Here is a 22,736-nt window from a genome sequence, read left to right on the forward strand (position 1 = left end):
TTTTCAGAGAGGAAGATGAAGATGAAACCAACAGGTGAGACAGGAGTGTTTTCAGAGAGGAAGATGAAGATGAAACCAACAGGTGAGACAGGAGTGTTTTCAGAGAGGAAGATGAAGATGAAACCAACAGGTGAGACAGGAGTGTTTTCAGAGAGGAAGATGATGATGAAACCAACAGGTGAGACAGGAGTGTTTTCAGAGAGGAAGATGAAGATGAAACCAACAGGTGAGACAGGAGTGTTTTCAGAGAGGAAGATGAAGATGAAACCAACAGGTGAGACAGGAGTGTTTTCAGAGAGGAAGATGATGATGAAACCAACAGGTGAGACGGGAGTGTTTTCAGAGAGGAAGATGAAGATGAAACCAACAGGTGAGACAGGAGTGTTTTCAGAGAGGAAGATGAAGATGAAACCAACAGGTGAGACAGGAGTGTTTTCAGAGAGGAAGATGAAGATGAAACCAACAGGTGAGACAGGAGTGTTTTCAGAGAGGAAGATGAAGATGAAACCAACAGGTGAGACAGGAGTGTTTTCAGAGAGGAAGATGATGATGAAACCAACAGGTGAGACAGGAGTGTTTTCAGAGAGGAAGATGAAGATGAAACCAACAGGTGAGACAGGAGTGTTTTCAGAGAGGAAGATGAAGATGAAACCAACAGGTGAGACAGGAGTGTTTTCAGTGAGGAAGGTGAAGATGAAACCAACAGGTGAGACAGGAGTGTTTTCAGAGAGGAAGATGATGATGAAACCAACAGGTGCAGGAGTGTTTTCAGAGAGGAAGATGATGATGAAGATGAAACCAACGGGTGAGACAGGAGTGTTTTCAGAGAGGGAGATGAAGATGAAGTTGAAACCAACAGGTGAGACGGGAGTGTTTTCAGAGAGGAAGATGAAGATGAAACCAACAGGTGAGACAGGAGTGTTTTCAGAGAGGAAGATGAAGATGAAACCAACAGGTGAGACAGGAGTGTTTTCAGAGAGGAAGATGATGATGAAACCAACAGGTGAGACAGGAGTGTTTTCAGAGAGGAAGATGAAGAGGAAACCAACAGGTGAGACAGGAGTGTTTTCAGAGAGGAAGATGATAATGAAACCAACAGGTGAGACAGGAGTGTTTTCAGAGAGGAAGATGATGATGAAACCAACAGGTGAGACAGGAGTGTTTTCAGAGAGGAAGATGAAGATGAAACCAACGGGTGAGACAGGAGTGTTTTCAGAGAGGAAGATGAAGATGAAACCAACAGGTGAGACAGGAGTGTTTTCAGAGAGGAAGATGAAGATGAAACCAACGGGTGAGACGGGACTGTTTTCAGAGAGGAAGATGAAGATGAAACCAACAGGTGAGACAGGAGTGTTTTCAGTGAGGAAGATGAAGATGAAACCAACAGGTGAGACAGGAGTGTTTTCAGAGAGGAAGATGAAGATGAAACCAACAGGTGAGACAGGAGTGTTTTCAGAGAGGAAGATGAAGATGAAACCAACAGGTGAGACAGGAGTGTTTTCAGAGAGGAAGATGATGATGAAACCAACAGGTGAGACAGGAGTGTTTTCAGAGAGGAAGATGAAGATGAAACCAACATGTGAGACAGGAGGGTTTTCAGAGAGGAAGATGATGATGAAACCAACAGGTGAGACAGGAGTGTTTTCAGAGAGGAAGATGAAGATGAAACCAACAGGTGAGACAGGAGTGTTTTCAGAGAGGAAGATGATGATGAAACCAACAGGTGAGACAGGAGTGTTTTCAGAGAGGAAGATGATGATGAAACCAACAGGTGAGACAGGAGTGTTTTCAGAGAGGAAGATGAAGATGAAACCAACAGGTGAGACAGGAGTGTTTTCAGAGAGGAAGATGAAGATGAAACCAACAGGTGAGACAGGAGTGTTTTCAGAGAGGAAGATGAAGATGAAACCAACAGGTGAGACAGGAGGGTTTTCAGAGAGGAAGATGATGATGAAACCAACAGGTGAGACAGGAGTGTTTTCAGAGAGGAAGATGAAGATGAAACCAACAGGTGAGACAGGAGTGTTTTCAGAGAGGAAGATGAAGATGAAACCAACAGGTGAGACAGGAGTGTTTTCAGAGAGGAAGATGAAGATGAAACCAACAGGTGAGACAGGAGTGTTTTCAGAGAGGAAGATGAAGATGAAACCAACAGGTGAGACAGGAGTGTTTTCAGAGAGGAAGATGAAGATGAAACCAACAGGTGAGACGGGAGGGTTTTCAGAGAGGAAGATGAAGATGAAACCAACAGGTGAGACAGGAGGGTTTTCAGAGAGGAAGATGATGATGAAACCAACAGGTGAGACGGGAGGGTTTTCAGAGAGGAAGATGAAGATGAAACCAACATGTGAGACAGGAGGGTTTTCAGAGAGGAAGATGATGATGAAACCAACAGGTGAGACAGGAGTGTTTTCAGAGAGGAAGATGATGATGAAACCAACAGGTGAGACAGGAGTGTTTTCAGAGAGGAAGATGATGATGAAGATGAAACCAACAGGTGAGACAGGAGTGTTTTCAGAGAGGAAGATGAAGATGAAACCAACAGGTGAGACAGGAGGGTTTTCAGAGAGGAAGATGATGATGAAACCAACAGGTGAGACAGGAGTGTTTTCAGAGAGGAAGATGAAGATGAAACCAACAGGTGAGACAGGAGTGTTTTCAGAGAGGAAGATGAAGATGAAACCAACGGGTGAGACAGGAGTGTTTTCAGAGAGGAAGATGAAGATGAAACCAACAGGTGAGACAGGAGTGTTTTCAGAGAGGAAGATGAAGATGAAACCAACAGGTGAGACGGGAGGGTTTTCAGAGAGGAAGATGAAGATGAAACCAACAGGTGAGACGGGAGGGTTTTCAGAGAGGAAGATGAAGATGAAACCAACATGTGAGACAGGAGGGTTTTCAGAGAGGAAGATGATGATGAAACCAACAGGTGAGACAGGAGTGTTTTCAGAGAGGAAGATGATGATGAAACCAACAGGTGAGACGGGAGTGTTTTCAGAGAGGAAGATGAAGATGAAACCAACAGGTGAGACAGGAGGGTTTTCAGAGAGGAAGATGATGATGAAACCAACAGGTGAGACAGGAGTGTTTTCAGAGAGGAAGATGAAGATGAAACCAACAGGTGAGACAGGAGTGTTTTCAGAGAGGAAGATGAAGATGAAACCAACAGGTGAGACAGGAGTGTTTTCAGAGAGGAAGATGAAGATGAAACCAACAGGTGAGACAGGAGTGTTTTCAGAGAGGAAGATGAAGATGAAACCAACAGGTGAGACAGGAGTGTTTTCAGAGAGGAAGATGAAGATGAAACCAACAGGTGAGACGGGAGGGTTTTCAGAGAGGAAGATGAAGATGAAACCAACAGGTGAGACAGGAGGGTTTTCAGAGAGGAAGATGATGATGAAACCAACAGGTGAGACGGGAGGGTTTTCAGAGAGGAAGATGAAGATGAAACCAACATGTGAGACAGGAGGGTTTTCAGAGAGGAAGATGATGATGAAACCAACAGGTGAGACAGGAGTGTTTTCAGAGAGGAAGATGATGATGAAGATGAAACCAACAGGTGAGACAGGAGTGTTTTCAGAGAGGAAGATGAAGATGAAACCAACAGGTGAGACAGGAGGGTTTTCAGAGAGGAAGATGATGATGAAACCAACAGGTGAGACAGGAGTGTTTTCAGAGAGGAAGATGAAGATGAAACCAACAGGTGAGACAGGAGTGTTTTCAGAGAGGAAGATGAAGATGAAACCAACGGGTGAGACGGGAGTGTTTTCAGAGAGGAAGATGATGATGAAACCAACAGGTGAGAAAGGAGTGTTTTCAGTGAGGAAGATGATGATGAAGATGAAACCAACAGGTGAGACAGGAGTGTTTTCAGAGAGGAAGATGATGATGAAACCAACAGTTGAGACAGGAGTGTTTTCAGAGATGAAGATGAAGGTGAAACCAACAGGTGAGACAGGAGTGTTTTCAGAGAGGAAGATGATGATGAAACCAACAGGTGAGACGGGAGGGTTTTCAGAGAGGAAGATGAAGATGAAACCAACAGGTGAGACAGGAGTGTTTTCAGAGAGGAAGATGATGATGAAGATGAAACCAACAGGTGAGACGGGAGTGTTTTCAGAGAGGAAGATGAAGATGAAACCAACAGGTGAGACAGGAGTGTTTTCAGAGAGGAAGATGAAGATGAAACCAACAGGTGAGACAGGAGTGTTTTCAGAGAGGAAGATGATGATGAAGATGAAACCAACAGGTGAGACAGGAGTGTTTTCAGAGAGGAAGATGAAGATGAAACCAACAGGTGAGACAGGAGTGTTTTCAGAGAGGAAGATGAAGATGAAACCAACAGGTGAGACAGGAGTGTTTTCAGAGAGGAAGATGAAGATGAAACCAACAGGTGAGACAGGAGTGTTTTCAGAGAGGAAGATGAAGATGAAGATGAAACCAACAGGTGAGGCAGGAGTGTTTTCAGAGAGGAAGATGAAGATGAAACCAACAGGTGAGACGGGAGTGTTTTCAGAGAGGAAGATGATGATGAAACCAACGGGTGAGACAGGAGTGTTTTCAGAGAGGAAGATGAAGATGAAACCAACAGGTGAGACAGGAGTGTTTTCAGAGAGGAAGATGATGATGAAACCAACGGGTGAGACAGGAGTGTTTTCAGAGAGGAAGATGATGATGAAACCAACAGGTGAGACAGGAGTGTTTTCAGAGAGGAAGATGATGATGAAACCAACAGGTGAGACAGGAGTGTTTTCAGAGAGGAAGATGAAGATGAAACCAACAGGTGAGACAGGAGTGTTTTCAGAGAGGAAGATGATGATGAAACCAACAGGTGAGACAGGAGTGTTTTCAGAGAGGAAGATGAAGATGAAACCAACAGGTGAGACAGGAGTGTTTTCAGAGAGGAAGATGAAGATGAAACCAACAGGTGAGACAGGAGTGTTTTCAGAGAGGAAGATGAAGATGAAACCAACAGGTGAGACAGGAGTGTTTTCAGAGAGGAAGATGATGATGAAACCAACAGGTGAGACAGGAGTGTTTTCAGAGAGGAAGATGAAGATGAAACCAACAGGTGAGACAGGAGTGTTTTCAGAGAGGAAGATGAAGATGAAACCAACAGGTGAGACAGGAGTGTTTTCAGAGAGGAAGATGAAGATGAAACCAACAGGTGAGACAGGAGTGTTTTCAGAGAGGAAGATGAAGATGAAACCAACAGGTGAGACAGGAGTGTTTTCAGAGAGGAAGATGAAGATGAAACCAACAGGTGAGACAGGAGGGTTTTCAGAGAGGAAGATGATGATGAAACCAACAGGTGAGACAGGAGTGTTTTCAGTGAGGAAGATGAAGATGAAACCAACAGGTGAGACAGGAGTGTTTTCAGAGAGGAAGATGAAGATGAAACCAACAGGTGAGACAGGAGTGTTTTCAGAGAGGAAGATGAAGATGAAACCAACAGGTGAGACAGGAGTGTTTTCAGAGAGGAAGATGATGATGAAACCAACAGGTGAGACAGGAGTGTTTTCAGAGAGGAAGATGATGATGAAACCAACAGGTGAGACAGGAGTGTTTTCAGAGAGGAAGATGAAGATGAAACCAACAGGTGAGACAGGAGTGTTTTCAGAGAGGATGATGAAGATGAAACCAACAGGTGAGACAGGAGTGTTTTCAGAGAGGAAGATGAAGATGAAACCAACAGGTGAGACAGGAGTGTTTTCAGAGAGGAAGATGAAGATGAAACCAACAGGTGAGACAGGAGTGTTTTCAGAGAGGAAGATGAAGGTGAAACCAACAGGTGAGACAGGAGTGTTTTCAGAGAGGAAGATGATGATGAAACCAACAGGTGAGACGGGAGTGTTTTCAGAGAGGAAGATGAAGATGAAACCAACAGGTGAGACAGGAGTGTTTTCAGAGAGGAAGATGATGATAAAACCAACAGGTGAGACAGGAGTGTTTTCAGAGAGGAAGATGAAGGTGAAACCAACAGGTGAGACAGGAGTGTTTTCAGAGAGGAAGATGAAGATGAAACCAACAGGTGAGACAGGAGTGTTTTCAGAGAGGAAGATGAAGATGAAACCAACAGGTGAGACAGGAGTGTTTTCAGAGAGGAAGATGATGATGAAGATGAAACCAACAGGTGAGACAGTAGTGTTTTCAGAGAGGAAGATGATGATGAAACCAGGTGAGACAGGAGTGTTTTCAGAGAGGAAGATGATGATGAAACCAGGTGAGACAGGAGTGTTTTCAGAGAGGAAGATGATGATGAAACCAGGTGAGACAGGAGTGTTTTCAGAGAGGAAGATGATGATGAAACCAACAGGTGAGACGGGAGTGTTTTCAGAGAGGAAGATGAAGATGAAGATGAAACCAACAGGTGAGACAGGAGTGTTTTCAGAGAGGAAGATGATGATGAAACCAACAGGTGAGACAGGAGTGTTTTCAGAGAGGAAGATGATGATGAAACCAACAGGTGAGACAGGAGTGTTTTCAGTGAGGAAGATGAAGATGAAACCAACAGGTGAGACAGGAGTGTTTTCAGAGAGGAAGATGAAGATGAAACCAACAGGTGAGACAGGAGTGTTTTCAGAGAGGAAGATGAAGATGAAGATGAAACCAACAGGTGAGACGGGAGTGTTTTCAGAGAGGAAGATGATGATGAAACCAACGGGTGAGACAGGAGTGTTTTCAGAGAGGAAGATGATGATGAAACCAACGGGTGAGACAGGAGTGTTTTCAGAGAGGAAGATGAAGATGAAACCAACAGGTGAGACAGGAGTGTTTTCAGAGAGGAAGATGATGATGAAACCAACGGGTGAGACAGGAGTGTTTTCAGAGAGGAAGATGAAGATGAAACCAACAGGTGAGACAGGAGTGTTTTCAGAGAGGAAGATGATGATGAAACCAACGGGTGAGACAGGAGTGTTTTCAGAGAGGAAGATGATGATGAAACCAACAGGTGAGACAGGAGTGTTTTCAGAGAGGAAGATGATGATGAAACCAACAGGTGAGACAGGAGTGTTTTCAGAGAGGAAGATGAAGATGAAACCAACAGGTGAGACAGGAGTGTTTTCAGAGAGGAAGATGATGATGAAACCAACAGGTGAGACAGGAGTGTTTTCAGAGAGGAAGATGAAGATGAAACCAACAGGTGAGACAGGAGTGTTTTCAGAGAGGAAGATGAAGATGAAACCAACAGGTGAGACAGGAGTGTTTTCAGAGAGGAAGATGAAGATGAAACCAACAGGTGAGACAGGAGTGTTTTCAGAGAGGAAGATGATGATGAAACCAACAGGTGAGACAGGAGTGTTTTCAGAGAGGAAGATGAAGATGAAACCAACAGGTGAGACAGGAGTGTTTTCAGAGAGGAAGATGAAGATGAAACCAACAGGTGAGACAGGAGTGTTTTCAGAGAGGAAGATGAAGATGAAACCAACAGGTGAGACAGGAGGGTTTTCAGAGAGGAAGATGATGATGAAACCAACAGGTGAGACGGGAGTGTTTTCAGAGAGGAAGATGATGATGAAACCAACGGGTGAGACAGGAGTGTTTTCAGAGAGGAAGATGAAGATGAAGATGAAACCAACAGGTGAGGCAGGAGTGTTTTCAGAGAGGAAGATGAAAATGAAACCAACAGGTGAGACGGGAGTGTTTTCAGAGAGGAAGATGATGATGAAACCAACGGGTGAGACAGGAGTGTTTTCAGAGAGGAAGATGAAGATGAAACCAACAGGTGAGACAGGAGTGTTTTCAGAGAGGAAGATGATGATGAAACCAACGGGTGAGACAGGAGTGTTTTCAGAGAGGAAGATGATGATGAAACCAACAGGTGAGACAGGAGTGTTTTCAGAGAGGAAGATGATGATGAAACCAACAGGTGAGACAGGAGTGTTTTCAGAGAGGAAGATGAAGATGAAACCAACAGGTGAGACAGGAGTGTTTTCAGAGAGGAAGATGATGATGAAACCAACAGGTGAGACAGGAGTGTTTTCAGAGAGGAAGATGAAGATGAAACCAACAGGTGAGACAGGAGTGTTTTCAGAGAGGAAGATGAAGATGAAACCAACAGGTGAGACAGGAGTGTTTTCAGAGAGGAAGATGAAGATGAAACCAACAGGTGAGACAGGAGTGTTTTCAGAGAGGAAGATGATGATGAAACCAACAGGTGAGACAGGAGTGTTTTCAGAGAGGAAGATGAAGATGAAACCAACAGGTGAGACAGGAGTGTTTTCAGAGAGGAAGATGAAGATGAAACCAACAGGTGAGACAGGAGTGTTTTCAGAGAGGAAGATGATGATGAAACCAACAGGTGAGACAGGAGTGTTTTCAGAGAGGAAGATGAAGATGAAACCAACAGGTGAGACAGGAGTGTTTTCAGAGAGGAAGATGAAGATGAAACCAACAGGTGAGACAGGAGTGTTTTCAGAGAGGAAGATGAAGATGAAACCAACAGGTGAGACAGGAGTGTTTTCAGAGAGGAAGATGATGATGAAACCAACAGGTGAGACAGGAGTGTTTTCAGAGAGGAAGATGAAGATGAAACCAACAGGTGAGACAGGAGTGTTTTCAGAGAGGAAGATGAAGATGAAACCAACAGGTGAGACAGGAGTGTTTTCAGAGAGGAAGATGAAGATGAAACCAACAGGTGAGACAGGAGTGTTTTCAGAGAGGAAGATGAAGATGAAACCAACAGGTGAGACAGGAGTGTTTTCAGAGAGGAAGATGAAGATGAAACCAACAGGTGAGACAGGAGTGTTTTCAGAGAGGAAGATGAAGATGAAACCAACAGGTGAGACAGGAGGGTTTTCAGAGAGGAAGATGAAGATGAAACCAACAGGTGAGACAGGAGTGTTTTCAGAGAGGAAGATGATGATGAAACCAACAGGTGAGACAGGAGTGTTTTCAGTGAGGAAGATGAAGATGAAACCAACAGGTGAGACAGGAGTGTTTTCAGAGAGGAAGATGAAGATGAAACCAACAGGTGAGACAGGAGTGTTTTCAGAGAGGAAGATGAAGATGAAACCAACAGGTGAGACAGGAGTGTTTTCAGAGAGGAAGATGATGATGAAACCAACAGGTGAGACAGGAGTGTTTTCAGAGAGGAAGATGATGATGAAACCAACAGGTGAGACAGGAGTGTTTTCAGAGAGGAAGATGAAGATGAAACCAACAGGTGAGACAGGAGTGTTTTCAGAGAGGATGATGAAGATGAAACCAACAGGTGAGACAGGAGTGTTTTCAGAGAGGAAGATGAAGATGAAACCAACAGGTGAGACAGGAGTGTTTTCAGAGAGGAAGATGAAGATGAAACCAACAGGTGAGACAGGAGTGTTTTCAGAGAGGAAGATGAAGGTGAAACCAACAGGTGAGACAGGAGTGTTTTCAGAGAGGAAGATGATGATGAAACCAACAGGTGAGACGGGAGTGTTTTCAGAGAGGAAGATGAAGATGAAACCAACAGGTGAGACAGGAGTGTTTTCAGAGAGGAAGATGATGATAAAACCAACAGGTGAGACAGGAGTGTTTTCAGAGAGGAAGATGAAGGTGAAACCAACAGGTGAGACAGGAGTGTTTTCAGAGAGGAAGATGAAGATGAAACCAACAGGTGAGACAGGAGTGTTTTCAGAGAGGAAGATGAAGATGAAACCAACAGGTGAGACAGGAGTGTTTTCAGAGAGGAAGATGATGATGAAGATGAAACCAACAGGTGAGACAGTAGTGTTTTCAGAGAGGAAGATGATGATGAAACCAGGTGAGACAGGAGTGTTTTCAGAGAGGAAGATGATGATGAAACCAGGTGAGACAGGAGTGTTTTCAGAGAGGAAGATGATGATGAAACCAGGTGAGACAGGAGTGTTTTCAGAGAGGAAGATGATGATGAAACCAACAGGTGAGACGGGAGTGTTTTCAGAGAGGAAGATGAAGATGAAGATGAAACCAACAGGTGAGACAGGAGTGTTTTCAGAGAGGAAGATGATGATGAAACCAACAGGTGAGACAGGAGTGTTTTCAGAGAGGAAGATGATGATGAAACCAACAGGTGAGACAGGAGTGTTTTCAGAGAGGAAGATGAAGATGAAACCAACAGGTGAGACAGGAGTGTTTTCAGAGAGGAAGATGAAGATGAAACCAACAGGTGAGACAGGAGTGTTTTCAGAGAGGAAGATGAAGATGAAGATGAAACCAACAGGTGAGGCAGGAGTGTTTTCAGAGAGGAAGATGAAGATGAAACCAACAGGTGAGACGGGAGTGTTTTCAGAGAGGAAGATGATGATGAAACCAACGGGTGAGACAGGAGTGTTTTCAGAGAGGAAGATGAAGATGAAACCAACAGGTGAGACAGGAGTGTTTTCAGAGAGGAAGATGATGATGAAACCAACGGGTGAGACAGGAGTGTTTTCAGAGAGGAAGATGATGATGAAACCAACAGGTGAGACAGGAGTGTTTTCAGAGAGGAAGATGATGATGAAACCAACAGGTGAGACAGGAGTGTTTTCAGAGAGGAAGATGAAGATGAAACCAACAGGTGAGACAGGAGTGTTTTCAGAGAGGAAGATGATGATGAAACCAACAGGTGAGACAGGAGTGTTTTCAGAGAGGAAGATGAAGATGAAACCAACAGGTGAGACAGGAGTGTTTTCAGAGAGGAAGATGAAGATGAAACCAACAGGTGAGACAGGAGTGTTTTCAGAGAGGAAGATGAAGATGAAACCAACAGGTGAGACAGGAGTGTTTTCAGAGAGGAAGATGATGATGAAACCAACAGGTGAGACAGGAGTGTTTTCAGAGAGGAAGATGAAGATGAAACCAACAGGTGAGACAGGAGTGTTTTCAGAGAGGAAGATGAAGATGAAACCAACAGGTGAGACAGGAGTGTTTTCAGAGAGGAAGATGAAGATGAAACCAACAGGTGAGACAGGAGTGTTTTCAGAGAGGAAGATGAAGATGAAACCAACAGGTGAGACAGGAGTGTTTTCAGAGAGGAAGATGAAGATGAAACCAACAGGTGAGACAGGAGTGTTTTCAGAGAGGAAGATGAAGATGAAACCAACAGGTGAGACAGGAGGGTTTTCAGAGAGGAAGATGAAGATGAAACCAACAGGTGAGACAGGAGTGTTTTCAGAGAGGAAGATGATGATGAAACCAACAGGTGAGACAGGAGTGTTTTCAGTGAGGAAGATGAAGATGAAACCAACAGGTGAGACAGGAGTGTTTTCAGAGAGGAAGATGAAGATGAAACCAACAGGTGAGACAGGAGTGTTTTCAGAGAGGAAGATGAAGATGAAACCAACAGGTGAGACAGGAGTGTTTTCAGAGAGGAAGATGATGATGAAACCAACAGGTGAGACAGGAGTGTTTTCAGAGAGGAAGATGATGATGAAACCAACAGGTGAGACAGGAGTGTTTTCAGAGAGGAAGATGATGATGAAACCAACGGGTGAGACAGGAGTGTTTTCAGAGAGGAAGATGAAGATGAAACCAACAGGTGAGACAGGAGTGTTTTCAGAGAGGATGATGAAGATGAAACCAACAGGTGAGACAGGAGTGTTTTCAGAGAGGAAGATGAAGATGAAACCAACAGGTGAGACAGGAGTGTTTTCAGAGAGGAAGATGAAGATGAAACCAACAGGTGAGACAGGAGTGTTTTCAGAGAGGAAGATGAAGGTGAAACCAACAGGTGAGACAGGAGTGTTTTCAGAGAGGAAGATGATGATGAAACCAACAGGTGAGACGGGAGTGTTTTCAGAGAGGAAGATGAAGATGAAACCAACAGGTGAGACAGGAGTGTTTTCAGAGAGGAAGATGATGATAAAACCAACAGGTGAGACAGGAGTGTTTTCAGAGAGGAAGATGAAGGTGAAACCAACAGGTGAGACAGGAGTGTTTTCAGAGAGGAAGATGAAGATGAAACCAACAGGTGAGACAGGAGTGTTTTCAGAGAGGAAGATGAAGATGAAACCAACAGGTGAGACAGGAGTGTTTTCAGAGAGGAAGATGATGATGAAGATGAAACCAACAGGTGAGACAGTAGTGTTTTCAGAGAGGAAGATGATGATGAAACCAGGTGAGACAGGAGTGTTTTCAGAGAGGAAGATGATGATGAAACCAGGTGAGACAGGAGTGTTTTCAGAGAGGAAGATGATGATGAAACCAGGTGAGACAGGAGTGTTTTCAGAGAGGAAGATGATGATGAAACCAACAGGTGAGACGGGAGTGTTTTCAGAGAGGAAGATGAAGATGAAGATGAAACCAACAGGTGAGACAGGAGTGTTTTCAGAGAGGAAGATGATGATGAAACCAACAGGTGAGACAGGAGTGTTTTCAGAGAGGAAGATGATGATGAAACCAACAGGTGAGACAGGAGTGTTTTCAGAGAGGAAGATGAAGATGAAACCAACAGGTGAGACAGGAGTGTTTTCAGAGAGGAAGATGAAGATGAAACCAACAGGTGAGACAGGAGGGTTTTCAGAGAGGAAGATGATGATGAAACCAACAGGTGAGACAGGAGTGTTTTCAGAGAGGAAGATGAAGATGAAACCAACAGGTGAGACAGGAGTGTTTTCAGAGAGGAAGATGAAGATGAAACCAACAGGTGAGACAGGAGTGTTTTCAGAGAGGAAGATGATGATGAAACCAACAGGTGAGACAGGAGTGTTTTCAGAGAGGAAGATGAAGATGAAACCAACAGGTGAGACAGGAGTGTTTTCAGAGAGGATGATGAAGATGAAACCAACAGGTGAGACAGGAGTGTTTTCAGAGAGGAAGATGAAGATGAAACCAACAGGTGAGACAGGAGTGTTTTCAGAGAGGAAGATGAAGATGAAACCAACAGGTGAGACAGGAGTGTTTTCAGAGAGGAAGATGAAGGTGAAACCAACAGGTGAGACAGGAGTGTTTTCAGAGAGGAAGATGATGATGAAACCAACAGGTGAGACGGGAGTGTTTTCAGAGAGGAAGATGAAGATGAAACCAACAGGTGAGACAGGAGTGTTTTCAGAGAGGAAGATGATGATAAAACCAACAGGTGAGACAGGAGTGTTTTCAGAGAGGAAGATGAAGGTGAAACCAACAGGTGAGACAGGAGTGTTTTCAGAGAGGAAGATGAAGATGAAACCAACAGGTGAGACAGGAGTGTTTTCAGAGAGGAAGATGAAGATGAAACCAACAGGTGAGACAGGAGTGTTTTCAGAGAGGAAGATGATGATGAAGATGAAACCAACAGGTGAGACAGTAGTGTTTTCAGAGAAGAAGATGATGATGAAACCAGGTGAGACAGGAGTGTTTTCAGAGAGGAAGATGATGATGAAACCAGGTGAGACAGGAGTGTTTTCAGAGAGGAAGATGATGATGAAACCAACAGGTGAGACAGGAGTGTTTTCAGAGAGGAAGATGAAGATGAAACCAACAGGTGAGACAGGAGTGTTTTCAGAGAGGAAGATGAAGATGAAACCAACGGGTGAGACAGGAGTGTTTTCAGAGAGGAAGATGATGATGAAACCAAGGTGAGACAGGAGTGTTTTCAGAGAGGAAGATGATGATGAAACCAACAGGTGAGACAGGAGTGTTTTCAGAGAGGAAGATGAAGATGAAACCAACAGGTGAGACAGGAGTGTTTTCAGAGAGGAAGATGAAGATGAAACCAACAGGTGAGACAGGAGTGTTTTCAGAGAGGAAGATGAAGATGAAACCAACAGGTGAGACAGGAGTGTTTTCAGAGAGGAAGATGAAGATGAAACCAACAGGTGAGACAGGAGTGTTTTCAGAGAGGAAGATGAAGATGAAACCAACAGGTGAGACAGGAGTGTTTTCAGAGAGGAAGATGATGATGAAACCAACAGGTGAGACAGGAGTGTTTTCAGAGAGGAAGATGAAGATGAAACCAACAGGTGAGACAGGAGTGTTTTCAGAGAGGAAGATGAAGATGAAACCAACAGGTGAGACAGGAGTGTTTTCAGAGAGGAAGATGAAGATGAAACCAACAGGTGAGACAGGAGTGTTTTCAGAGAGGAAGATGAAGATGAAACCAACAGGTGAGACAGGAGTGTTTTCAGAGAGGAAGATGAAGATGAAACCAACAGGTGAGACAGGAGTGTTTTCAGAGAGGAAGATGAAGATGAAACCAACAGGTGAGACAGGAGGGTTTTCAGAGAGGAAGATGAAGATGAAACCAACAGGTGAGACAGGAGTGTTTTCAGAGAGGAAGATGATGATGAAACCAACAGGTGAGACAGGAGTGTTTTCAGTGAGGAAGATGAAGATGAAACCAACAGGTGAGACAGGAGTGTTTTCAGAGAGGAAGATGAAGATGAAACCAACAGGTGAGACAGGAGTGTTTTCAGAGAGGAAGATGAAGATGAAACCAACAGGTGAGACAGGAGTGTTTTCAGAGAGGAAGATGATGATGAAACCAACAGGTGAGACAGGAGTGTTTTCAGAGAGGAAGATGATGATGAAACCAACAGGTGAGACAGGAGTGTTTTCAGAGAGGAAGATGATGATGAAACCAACGGGTGAGACAGGAGTGTTTTCAGAGAGGAAGATGAAGATGAAACCAACAGGTGAGACAGGAGTGTTTTCAGAGAGGATGATGAAGATGAAACCAACAGGTGAGACAGGAGTGTTTTCAGAGAGGAAGATGAAGATGAAACCAACAGGTGAGACAGGAGTGTTTTCAGAGAGGAAGATGAAGATGAAACCAACAGGTGAGACAGGAGTGTTTTCAGAGAGGAAGATGAAGGTGAAACCAACAGGTGAGACAGGAGTGTTTTCAGAGAGGAAGATGAAGATGAAGATGAAACCAACAGGTGAGGCAGGAGTGTTTTCAGAGAGGAAGATGAAGATGAAACCAACAGGTGAGACGGGAGTGTTTTCAGAGAGGAAGATGATGATGAAACCAACGGGTGAGACAGGAGTGTTTTCAGAGAGGAAGATGAAGATGAAACCAACAGGTGAGACAGGAGTGTTTTCAGAGAGGAAGATGATGATGAAACCAACGGGTGAGACAGGAGTGTTTTCAGAGAGGAAGATGATGATGAAACCAACAGGTGAGACAGGAGTGTTTTCAGAGAGGAAGATGATGATGAAACCAACAGGTGAGACAGGAGTGTTTTCAGAGAGGAAGATGAAGATGAAACCAACAGGTGAGACAGGAGTGTTTTCAGAGAGGAAGATGATGATGAAACCAACAGGTGAGACAGGAGTGTTTTCAGAGAGGAAGATGAAGATGAAACCAACAGGTGAGACAGGAGTGTTTTCAGAGAGGAAGATGAAGATGAAACCAACAGGTGAGACAGGAGTGTTTTCAGAGAGGAAGATGAAGATGAAACCAACAGGTGAGACAGGAGTGTTTTCAGAGAGGAAGATGATGATGAAACCAACAGGTGAGACAGGAGTGTTTTCAGAGAGGAAGATGAAGATGAAACCAACAGGTGAGACAGGAGTGTTTTCAGAGAGGAAGATGAAGATGAAACCAACAGGTGAGACAGGAGTGTTTTCAGAGAGGAAGATGAAGATGAAACCAACAGGTGAGACAGGAGTGTTTTCAGAGAGGAAGATGAAGATGAAACCAACAGGTGAGACAGGAGTGTTTTCAGAGAGGAAGATGAAGATGAAACCAACAGGTGAGACAGGAGTGTTTTCAGAGAGGAAGATGAAGATGAAACCAACAGGTGAGACAGGAGGGTTTTCAGAGAGGAAGATGAAGATGAAACCAACAGGTGAGACAGGAGTGTTTTCAGAGAGGAAGATGATGATGAAACCAACAGGTGAGACAGGAGTGTTTTCAGTGAGGAAGATGAAGATGAAACCAACAGGTGAGACAGGAGTGTTTTCAGAGAGGAAGATGAAGATGAAACCAACAGGTGAGACAGGAGTGTTTTCAGAGAGGAAGATGAAGATGAAACCAACAGGTGAGACAGGAGTGTTTTCAGAGAGGAAGATGATGATGAAACCAACAGGTGAGACAGGAGTGTTTTCAGAGAGGAAGATGATGATGAAACCAACAGGTGAGACAGGAGTGTTTTCAGAGAGGAAGATGATGATGAAACCAACGGGTGAGACAGGAGTGTTTTCAGAGAGGAAGATGAAGATGAAACCAACAGGTGAGACAGGAGTGTTTTCAGAGAGGATGATGAAGATGAAACCAACAGGTGAGACAGGAGTGTTTTCAGAGAGGAAGATGAAGATGAAACCAACAGGTGAGACAGGAGTGTTTTCAGAGAGGAAGATGAAGATGAAACCAACAGGTGAGACAGGAGTGTTTTCAGAGAGGAAGATGAAGGTGAAACCAACAGGTGAGACAGGAGTGTTTTCAGAGAGGAAGATGATGATGAAACCAACAGGTGAGACGGGAGTGTTTTCAGAGAGGAAGATGAAGATGAAACCAACAGGTGAGACAGGAGTGTTTTCAGAGAGGAAGATGATGATAAAACCAACAGGTGAGACAGGAGTGTTTTCAGAGAGGAAGATGAAGGTGAAACCAACAGGTGAGACAGGAGTGTTTTCAGAGAGGAAGATGAAGATGAAACCAACAGGTGAGACAGGAGTGTTTTCAGAGAGGAAGATGAAGATGAAACCAACAGGTGAGACAGGAGTGTTTTCAGAGAGGAAGATGATGATGAAGATGAAACCAACAGGTGAGACAGTAGTGTTTTCAGAGAGGAAGATGATGATGAAACCAGGTGAGACAGGAGTGTTTTCAGAGAGGAAGATGATGATGAAACCAGGTGAGACAGGAGTGTTTTCAGAGAGGAAGATGATGATGAAACCAGGTGAGACAGGAGTGTTTTCAGAGAGGAAGATGATGATGAAACCAACAGGTGAGACGGGAGTGTTTTCAGAGAGGAAGATGAAGATGAAGATGAAACCAACAGGTGAGACAGGAGTGTTTTCAGAGAGGAAGATGATGATGAAACCAACAGGTGAGACAGGAGTGTTTTCAGAGAGGAAGATGATGATGAAACCAACAGGTGAGACAGGAGTGTTTTCAGAGAGGAAGATGAAGATGAAACCAACAGGTGAGACAGGAGTGTTTTCAGAGAGGAAGATGAAGATGAAACCAACAGGTGAGACAGGAGGGTTTTCAGAGAGGAAGATGATGATGAAACCAACAGGTGAGACAGGAGTGTTTTCAGAGAGGAAGATGAAGATGAAACCAACAGGTGAGACAGGAGTGTTTTCAGAGAGGAAGATGAAGATGAAACCAACAGGTGAGACAGGAGTGTTTTCAGAGAGGAAGATGATGATGAAACCAACAGGTGAGACAGGAGTGTTTTCAGAGAGGAAGATGAAGATGAAACCAACAGGTGAGACAGGAGTGTTTTCAGAGAGGATGATGAAGATGAAACCAACAGGTGAGACAGGAGTGTTTTCAGAGAGGAAGATGAAGATGAAACCAACAGGTGAGACAGGAGTGTTTTCAGAGAGGAAGATGAAGATGAAACCAACAGGTGAGACAGGAGTGTTTTCAGAGAGGAAGATGAAGGTGAAACCAACAGGTGAGACAGGAGTGTTTTCAGAGAGGAAGATGATGATGAAACCAACAGGTGAGACGGGAGTGTTTTCAGAGAGGAAGATGAAGATGAAACCAACAGGTGAGACAGGAGTGTTTTCAGAGAGGAAGATGATGATAAAACCAACAGGTGAGACAGGAGTGTTTTCAGAGAGGAAGATGAAGGTGAAACCAACAGGTGAGACAGGAGTGTTTTCAGAGAGGAAGATGAAGATGAAACCAACAGGTGAGACAGGAGTGTTTTCAGAGAGGAAGATGAAGATGAAACCAACAGGTGAGACAGGAGTGTTTTCAGAGAGGAAGATGATGATGAAGATGAAACCAACAGGTGAGACAGTAGTGTTTTCAGAGAAGAAGATGATGATGAAACCAGGTGAGACAGGAGTGTTTTCAGAGAGGAAGATGATGATGAAACCAGGTGAGACAGGAGTGTTTTCAGAGAGGAAGATGATGATGAAACCAGGTGAGACAGGAGTGTTTTCAGAGAGGAAGATGATGATGAAACCAACAGGTGAGACAGGAGTGTTTTCAGAGAGGAAGATGATGATGAAACCAACAGGTGAGACAGGAGTGTTTTCAGAGAGGAAGATGATGATGAAACCAACAGGTGAGACAGGAGTGTTTTCAGAGAGGAAGATGAAGATGAAACCAACAGGTGAGACAGGAGTGTTTTCAGAGAGGAAGATGAAGATGAAACCAACGGGTGAGACAGGAGTGTTTTCAGAGAGGAAGATGATGATGAAACCAACAGGTGAGACAGGAGTGTTTTCAGAGAGGAAGATGATGATGAAACCAACAGGTGAGACAGGAGTGTTTTCAGAGAGGAAGATGAAGATGAAACCAACAGGTGAGACAGGAGTGTTTTCAGAGAGGAAGATGATGATGAAACCAACAGGTGAGACAGGAGTGTTTTCAGAGAGGAAGATGAAGATGAAACCAACAGGTGAGACAGGAGTGTTTTCAGAGAGGAAGATGAAGATGAAACCAACAGGTGAGACAGGAGTGTTTTCAGAGAGGAAGATGAAGATGAAACCAACAGGTGAGACAGGAGTGTTTTCAGAGAGGAAGATGATGATGAAACCAACAGGTGAGACAGGAGTGTTTTCAGAGAGGAAGATGAAGATGAAACCAACAGGTGAGACAGGAGTGTTTTCAGAGAGGAAGATGAAGATGAAACCAACAGGTGAGACAGGAGTGTTTTCAGAGAGGAAGATGAAGATGAAACCAACAGGTGAGACAGGAGTGTTTTCAGAGAGGAAGATGAAGATGAAACCAACAGGTGAGACAGGAGTGTTTTCAGAGAGGAAGATGAAGATGAAACCAACAGGTGAGACAGGAGTGTTTTCAGAGAGGAAGATGAAGATGAAACCAACAGGTGAGACAGGAGGGTTTTCAGAGAGGAAGATGAAGATGAAACCAACAGGTGAGACAGGAGTGTTTTCAGAGAGGAAGATGATGATGAAACCAACAGGTGAGACAGGAGTGTTTTCAGTGAGGAAGATGAAGATGAAACCAACAGGTGAGACAGGAGTGTTTTCAGAGAGGAAGATGAAGATGAAACCAACAGGTGAGACAGGAGTGTTTTCAGAGAGGAAGATGATGATGAAACCAACAGGTGAGACAGGAGTGTTTTCAGAGAGGAAGATGAAGATGAAACCAACGGGTGAGACAGGAGTGTTTTCAGAGAGGAAGATGATGATGAAACCAACGGGTGAGACAGGAGTGTTTTCAGAGAGGAAGATGAAGATGAAACCAACAGGTGAGACAGGAGTGTTTTCAGAGAAGATGATGAAGATGAAACCAACAGGTGAGACAGGAGTGTTTTCAGAGAGGAAGATGAAGATGAAACCAACAGGTGAGACAGGAGTGTTTTCAGAGAGGAAGATGAAGATGAAACCAACAGGTGAGACAGGAGTGTTTTCAGAGAGGAAGATGAAGGTGAAACCAACAGGTGAGACAGGAGTGTTTTCAGAGAGGAAGATGATGATGAAACCAACAGGTGAGACGGGAGTGTTTTCAGAGAGGAAGATGAAGATGAAACCAACAGGTGAGACAGGAGTGTTTTCAGAGAGGAAGATGATGATAAAACCAACAGGTGAGACAGGAGTGTTTTCAGAGAGGAAGATGAAGGTGAAACCAACAGGTGAGACAGGAGTGTTTTCAGAGAGGAAGATGAAGATGAAACCAACAGGTGAGACAGGAGTGTTTTCAGAGAGGAAGATGAAGATGAAACCAACAGGTGAGACAGGAGTGTTTTCAGAGAGGAAGATGATGATGAAGATGAAACCAACAGGTGAGACAGGAGTGTTTTCAGAGAGGAAGATGAAGGTGAAACCAACAGGTGAGACAGGAGTGTTTTCAGAGAGGAAGATGATGATGAAACCAACAGGTGAGACGGGAGTGTTTTCAGAGAGGAAGATGAAGATGAAACCAACAGGTGAGACAGGAGTGTTTTCAGAGAGGAAGATGATGATAAAACCAACAGGTGAGACAGGAGTGTTTTCAGAGAGGAAGATGAAGGTGAAACCAACAGGTGAGACAGGAGTGTTTTCAGAGAGGAAGATGAAGATGAAACCAACAGGTGAGACAGGAGTGTTTTCAGAGAGGAAGATGAAGATGAAACCAACAGGTGAGACAGGAGTGTTTTCAGAGAGGAAGATGATGATGAAGATGAAACCAACAGGTGAGACAGTAGTGTTTTCAGAGAGGAAGATGATGATGAAACCAGGTGAGACAGGAGTGTTTTCAGAGAGGAAGATGATGATGAAACCAGGTGAGACAGGAGTGTTTTCAGAGAGGAAGATGAAGATGAAGATGAAACCAACAGGTGAGACGGGAGTGTTTTCAGAGAGGAAGATGAAGATGAAACCAACAGGTGAGACGGGAGTGTTTTCAGAGAGGAAGATGAAGATGAAGATGAAACCAACAGGTGAGACAGGAGTGTTTTCAGAGAGGAAGATGATGATGAAACCAACAGGTGAGACGGGAGTGTTTTCAGAGAGGAAGATGAAGATGAAACCAACAGGTGAGACAGGAGTGTTTTCAGAGAGGAAGATGAAGATGATGATGAAACCAACAGGTGAGACAGGAGTGTTTTCAGAGAGGAAGATGAAGATGAAGATGAAACCAACAGGTGAGACAGGAGTGTTTTCAGAGAGGAAGATGATGATGAAACCAACAGGTGAGACAGGAGTGTTTTCAGAGAGGAAGATGATGATGAAACCAACAGGTGAGACAGGAGTGTTTTCAGAGAGGAAGATGAAGATGAAACCAACAGGTGAGACAGGAGTGTTTTCAGAGAGGAAGATGAAGATGAAGATGAAACCAACAGGTGAGACAGGAGTGTTTTCAGAGAGGAAGATGATGATGAAACCAACAGGTGAGACAGGAGTGTTTTCAGAGAGGAAGATGATGATGAAACCAACAGGTGAGACAGGAGTGTTTTCAGAGAGGAAGATGAAGATGAAACCAACAGGTGAGACAGGAGTGTTTTCAGAGAGGAAGATGAAGATGAAACCAACAGGTGAGACAGGAGGGTTTTCAGAGAGGAAGATGATGATGAAACCAACAGGTGAGACAGGAGTGTTTTCAGAGAGGAAGATGAAGATGAAACCAACAGGTGAGACAGGAGTGTTTTCAGAGAGGAAGATGAAGATGAAACCAACAGGTGAGACAGGAGTGTTTTCAGAGAGGAAGATGATGATGAAACCAACAGGTGAGACAGGAGTGTTTTCAGAGAGGAAGATGATGATGAAACCAACGGGAGAGACAGGAGTGTTTTCAGAGAGGAAGATGAAGATGAAACCAACAGGTGAGACAGGAGTGTTTTCAGAGAGGAAGATGAAGATGAAACCAACAGGTGAGACAGGAGTGTTTTCAGAGAGGAAGATGAAGATGAAACCAACAGGTGAGACAGGAGTGTTTTCAGAGAGGAAGATGAAGATGAAACCAACAGGTGAGACAGGAGTGTTTTCAGAGAGGAAGATGAAGATGAAACCAACAGGTGAGACAGGAGGGTTTTCAGAGAGGAAGATGAAGATGAAACCAACAGGTGAGACAGGAGTGTTTTCAGAGAGGAAGATGATGATGAAACCAACAGGTGAGACAGGAGTGTTTTCAGTGAGGAAGATGAAGATGAAACCAACAGGTGAGACAGGAGTGTTTTCAGAGAGGAAGATGAAGATGAAACCAACAGGTGAGACAGGAGTGTTTTCAGAGAGGAAGATGAAGATGAAACCAACAGGTGAGACAGGAGTGTTTTCAGAGAGGAAGATGATGATGAAACCAACAGGTGAGACAGGAGTGTTTTCAGAGAGGAAGATGATGATGAAACCAACAGGTGAGACAGGAGTGTTTTCAGAGAGGAAGATGATGATGAAACCAACGGGTGAGACAGGAGTGTTTTCAGAGAGGAAGATGAAGATGAAACCAACAGGTGAGACAGGAGTGTTTTCAGAGAGGATGATGAAGATGAAACCAACAGGTGAGACAGGAGTGTTTTCAGAGAGGAAGATGAAGATGAAACCAACAGGTGAGACAGGAGTGTTTTCAGAGAGGAAGATGAAGATGAAACCAACAGGTGAGACAGGAGTGTTTTCAGAGAGGAAGATGAAGGTGAAACCAACAGGTGAGACAGGAGTGTTTTCAGAGAGGAAGATGATGATGAAACCAACAGGTGAGACGGGAGTGTTTTCAGAGAGGAAGATGAAGATGAAACCAACAGGTGAGACAGGAGTGTTTTCAGAGAGGAAGATGATGATAAAACCAACAGGTGAGACAGGAGTGTTTTCAGAGAGGAAGATGAAGATGAAACCAACAGGTGAGACAGGAGTGTTTTCAGAGAGGAAGATGAAGATGAAACCAACAGGTGAGACAGGAGTGTTTTCAGAGAGGAAGATGAAGATGAAACCAACAGGTGAGACAGGAGTGTTTTCAGAGAGGAAGATGAAGATGAAGATGAAACCAACAGGTGAGACAGTAGTGTTTTCAGAGAGGAAGATGATGATGAAACCAGGTGAGACAGGAGTGTTTTCAGAGAGGAAGATGATGATGAAACCAACGGTGAGACAGGAGTGTTTTCAGAGAGGAAGATGAAGATGAAGATGAAACCAACAGGTGAGACAGGAGTGTTTTCAGAGAGGAAGATGATGATGAAACCAACAGGTGAGACAGGAGTGTTTTCAGAGAGGAAGATGAAGATGAAACCAACAGGTGAGACAGGAGTGTTTTCAGA

General features: G+C 44.1%; 1 protein-coding gene across 2 annotated transcripts in view; it reads left to right on the forward strand.

The window, feature by feature from the left end:
* Positions 1–22,736, forward strand: part of ccdc33 (coiled-coil domain containing 33) — a 63,782-nt gene that overhangs the window by 37,294 nt on the left and 3,752 nt on the right. The window lies entirely within an intron of this gene.

The sequence above is a fragment of the Salvelinus alpinus genome, chromosome 6 (genome assembly GCF_045679555.1).
Source record: "Salvelinus alpinus chromosome 6, SLU_Salpinus.1, whole genome shotgun sequence".
NCBI lineage: Eukaryota > Metazoa > Chordata > Actinopteri > Salmoniformes > Salmonidae > Salvelinus > Salvelinus alpinus.